The sequence below is a fragment of the Schistocerca serialis genome, unplaced genomic scaffold, assembly GCF_023864345.2.
Source record: "Schistocerca serialis cubense isolate TAMUIC-IGC-003099 unplaced genomic scaffold, iqSchSeri2.2 HiC_scaffold_176, whole genome shotgun sequence".
In the NCBI taxonomy this organism is placed as follows: Eukaryota; Metazoa; Arthropoda; class Insecta; order Orthoptera; family Acrididae; genus Schistocerca; species Schistocerca serialis.
Window position 1 is genome coordinate 25,001 of NW_026047736.1, and position 5,000 is coordinate 30,000.

General features: G+C 51.0%; 1 non-coding gene across 1 annotated transcript in view; it reads right to left on the minus strand.

Annotated features, from left to right (window-relative positions):
• Positions 1-885, minus strand: part of LOC126443684 (small subunit ribosomal RNA) — a 1,909-nt gene extending 1,024 nt beyond the window's left edge. Inside the window, exon 1 of the ribosomal RNA XR_007582099.1 lies at positions 1-885. This exon is cut by the window's left edge and continues 1,024 nt beyond it. This is a non-coding gene — a ribosomal RNA (small subunit ribosomal RNA).
• Between the last annotated feature and the right edge of the window lie 4,115 nt (positions 886-5,000).

Consider the following 5,000-nt stretch of genomic DNA (forward strand, 5'->3'; position numbering starts at 1 on the left):
TCAGGCGGGCTTGCCTGCTTTAAGCACTCTAATTTGTTCAAAGTAAACGTGCCGGCCCACCGAGACACTCAATAAAGAGCACCCTGGTAGGATTTCAACGGGGTCCGCCTCGGGACGCACGAGCACGCACGAGGCGGTCGCACGCCTTCGGCTCGCCCCACCGGCAGGACGTCCCACGATACATGCCAGTTAAACACCGACGGGCGGTGAACCAACAGCGTGGGACACAAATCCAACTACGAGCTTTTTAACCGCAACAACTTTAATATACGCTATTGGAGCTGGAATTACCGCGGCTGCTGGCACCAGACTTGCCCTCCAATAGATACTCGTTAAAGGATTTAAAGTGTACTCATTCCGATTACGGGGCCTCGGATGAGTCCCGTATCGTTATTTTTCGTCACTACCTCCCCGTGCCGGGAGTGGGTAATTTGCGCGCCTGCTGCCTTCCTTGGATGTGGTAGCCGTTTCTCAGGCTCCCTCTCCGGAATCGAACCCTGATTCCCCGTTACCCGTTACAACCATGGTAGGCGCAGAACCTACCATCGACAGTTGATAAGGCAGACATTTGAAAGATGCGTCGCCGGTACGAGGACCGTGCGATCAGCCCAAAGTTATTCAGAGTCACCAAGGCAAACGGACCGGACGAGCCGACCGATTGGTTTTGATCTAATAAAAGCGTCCCTTCCATCTCTGGTCGGGACTCTGTTTGCATGTATTAGCTCTAGAATTACCACAGTTATCCAAGTAACGTGGGTACGATCTAAGGAACCATAACTGATTTAATGAGCCATTCGCGGTTTCACCTTAATGCGGCTTGTACTGAGACATGCATGGCTTAATCTTTGAGACAAGCATATGACTACTGGCAGGATCAACCAGGGAGCTGCGTCAACTAGAGCTGAGCAGCCGGCCGCCCGGGAGTGTGTCCCGGGGGCCCGCGCGAACACGCAAGCGTCCGCTCAATTATTCTGCAAACAGGAGGAGGCTGAGCTCCCCTGCACAACACACCTCGAAACCCTCTCAGGTCCCGGCGGCGCGCAGCGCCGTCCTAAGTACTTGGTCGGGTTCGAGAGAGGCGCAATCGCCCGGAGTTAGGCGAGTAGACGCTTTAGGTGCGACCACCCGTGCTCCCAACTGAGCTTGCCGCTGCCGACAGAGGCCCGGGAGCGTGCTGTCGTGGCATTGCCGGCGGGAGACAACACGCGCCACCTACGGTGACCGGCAGCTCCAACGCCAGCGCCACAGAAGGACAAAAGCCCCACTTGGGTGCCGAAGCGAACTCTCCCAGCACAGCGCACGCGCCAACACGTCCGCACAGCTGCGATACAAACCACCTGCGAGAACCGCTGGGGCGACCGAGCAGCAGACGGCGTCGCGGCGCCGAGCGCCGGGCGGCGGCGCATCCTCAGCGCACACAGTCCTCAATCGGACCAGCACACTGCAGATGGCCACCGCGCTTCGCACCGGGCCCGCGAGGACCTACTTTGGCCGCAAGGCGCCGCGAGCAGGGGGCGCCGGCGCGCAGCTGCGCCGCCTGCCGCGTCCGTCGGCCGGCGCGCCTGCCACTGGCCGCCCCCACCAGCCGGCTGTAGCGCGTGCGCCCACGCACCGCGCTGCCAGCACGCCGGGCGGCCCCCCCTCACCGGCCGGGGACGGTCCCACCCAGCCACCGCCGCGTATCGCCTCACACCCAGATCCCCTTTCGCGTTCGTGGGCATGGTGGGTCCCCTTTCACGTTCGTGGGCATGGTGGGTATCCCTGAAACAACCGGTTAATAGCTCGACCGATCGTCGCCAACACTGATTCACCTCTAGCGAGAACAACCGCACCACAACGGGTTACCTGTTGTTCATTTGCGTAACGTCACCAGCAAACGTAGACGTCCATCGCCATTTGCAACGAGTATTGCATGCCTGTGTCAGGTGTCACAACACACTACGTCTGCCCACATAGACGCAACAACATGTGCACGCCTCGAGAACACGTGGAAGGTAGCCCCCGTACGTATGCGGTGTCCATTGCGCGAACGACTGTCAGCCGGCCTCTGCAGGATGTCGCAGATGTGGAACGCGGTGCAACATGCTATCACGGTGTGTGAGAAGAGACGACTACGTCCGAATACACGCTCCACTACATCAACAGACTGCTCATGCTGATCGCCATCCAGGGCGTCCGTTCCTCCCACACGTCTGAATGGCGTACCACACTGCAATCCAGCTCTTATAGGGAGACGACACGTAGCTGCGTGCACAATATTTGGACTGTATGGTCTGCCGTTGCTAGGCGCAGTCGTCGTACGGTCACACATGTGCCACGATGTATCATTCAGTACATACGGACCAATGTGCAGTACAGTTTGTGGGTTTTGCGTACATCGGCGGACAGGTGACAGGCCGTACCACAACGTAGGCTGAGTACGTCGGCATGCGAAGGGCATTGAACATGCAAACTTCTCAACGACCAGCTTGCGAAGGCAGGGGGGAAGGGGGGGGGGCATGTACGTCCTGCTGCTATCCACATTACAGTGTATAGCAGGAGCATGTGGAAAGTCAGCAACACCTGCAAGGTGTTTAACATGACGCGATACACAGGGGACCGGGCAGTGCGAATAGCGAACTATATTGCGAGGGTTGCGGTTAGGCAACACTACACTAATTTAACGAGTTGCATAACAATTACAGAGCAGGTTCAGCGACAACGTGCGTCAGGTTAAGGCGCAATATAGGTTAGGTTGAGGCACAATATAGGTTAGGTTAAGGCACAACATGGGTTACGTTAAGGCACAAATTGGGTTACGTTAAGGCACAACATGGGTTACGTTAAGGCACAACATGGGTTACGTTAAGGCACAAATTAGGTTACGTTAAGGCACAAATTAGGTTACGTTAAGGCACAAATTAGGTTACGTTAAGGCACAAATTAGGTTACGTTAAGGCACAAATTAGGTTACGTTAAGGCACAAATTAGGTTACGTTAAGGCACAAATTAGGTTACGTTAAGGCACAAATTAGGTTACGTTAAGGCACAAATTAGGTTACGTTAAGGCACAAATTAGGTTACGTTAAGGCACAAATTAGGTTACGTTAAGGCACAAATTAGGTTACGTTAAGGCACAAATTAGGTTACGTTAAGGCACAAATTAGGTTACGTTAAGGCACAAATTAGGTTACGTTAAGGCACAAATTAGGTTACGTTAAGGCACAAATTAGGTTACGTTAAGGCACAAATTAGGTTACGTTAAGGCACAAATTAGGTTACGTTAAGGTACAATATGGGTTAGGTTAAGGTACAATATGGGTTAGGTTAAGGTACAATATGGGTTAGGTTAAGGTACAATATGGGTTAGGTTAAGGTACAATATGGGTTAGGTTAAGGCACAACGTAGGTTAGGTTAAGGCACAACATAGGTTAGGTTAAGGCACAACATAGGTTAGGTTAAGGCACAACATAGGTTAGGTTAAGGCACAACATAGGTTAGGTTAAGGCACAACATAGGTTAGGTTAAGGCACAACATAGGTTAGGTTAAGGCACAACATAGGTTAGGTTAAGGCACAACATAGGTTAGGTTAAGGCACAACATAGGTTAGGTTAAGGCACAACGTAGGTTAGGTTAAGGCACAACGTAGGTTAGGTTAAGGCACAACGTAGGTTAGGTTAAGGCACAACGTAGGTTAGGTTAAGGCACAACGTAGGTTAGGTTAAGGCACAACGTAGGTTAGGTTAAGGCACAACGTAGGTTAGGTTAAGGCACAACGTAGGTTAGGTTAAGGCACAACGTAGGTTAGGTTAAGGCACAACGTAGGTTAGGTTAAGGCACAACGTAGGTTAGGTTAAGGCACAACGTAGGTTAGGTTAAGGCACAACGTAGGTTAGGTTAAGGCACAACGTAGGTTAGGTTAAGGCACAACGTAGGTTAGGTTAAGGCACAACGTAGGTTAGGTTAAGGCACAACGTAGGTTAGGTTAAGGCACAACGTAGGTTAGGTTAAGGCACAACGTAGGTTAGGTTAAGGCACAACGTAGGTTAGGTTAAGGCACAACGTAGGTTAGGTTAAGGCACAACGTAGGTTAGGTTAAGGCACAACGTAGGTTAGGTTAAGGCACAACGTAGGTTAGGTTAAGGCACAACGTAGGTTAGGTTAAGGCACAACATAGGTTAGGTTAAGGCACAACATAGGTTAGGTTAAGGCACAACATAGGTTAGGTTAAGGCACAACATAGGTTAGGTTAAGGCACAACATAGGTTAGGTTAAGGCACAACATAGGTTAGGTTAAGGCACAACATAGGTTAGGTTAAGGCACAACATAGGTTAGGTTAAGGCACAACATAGGTTAGGTTAAGGCACAACGTAGGTTAGGTTAAGGCACAACGTAGGTTAGGTTAAGGCACAACGTAGGTTAGGTTAAGGCACAACGTAGGTTAGGTTAAGGCACAACGTAGGTTAGGTTAAGGCACAACGTAGGTTAGGTTAAGGTACAACGTAGGTTAGGTTAAGGTACAACGTAGGTTAGGTTAAGGTACAACGTAGGTTAGGTTAAGGTACAACGTAGGTTAGGTTAAGGTACAACGTAGGTTAGGTTAAGGTACAACGTAGGTTAGGTTAAGGTACAACGTAGGTTAGGTTAAGGTACAACGTAGGTTAGGTTAAGGTACAACGTAGGTTAGGTGAAGGCGCAATGTAGGTTAGGTTAAGGTACGATATACCTTAGGTTAAGGTACAATATCGCTTAGGTTAAGGTACAATATAGCTTAGGTTAAGGTACACATTGTAGGGAAAGGTGTATTTTGGGGGGGGAGGGGGCGGCAGGTTCGTTGATAGTGATTATCGTAAGTGCATGCCTGCGGGATCATCCGATTTGTCACGTCAGGATGCACTTGTGGCTCATGACAGGCGGCGCTCCGATTCCAAGGTTGTGGCAGATCTGTGTCTTTCATTCCTGCCATTGTTTGTGTACTGTGACAGGAGGCAGTATTGTGATGTTGGGTGCACCCCTGT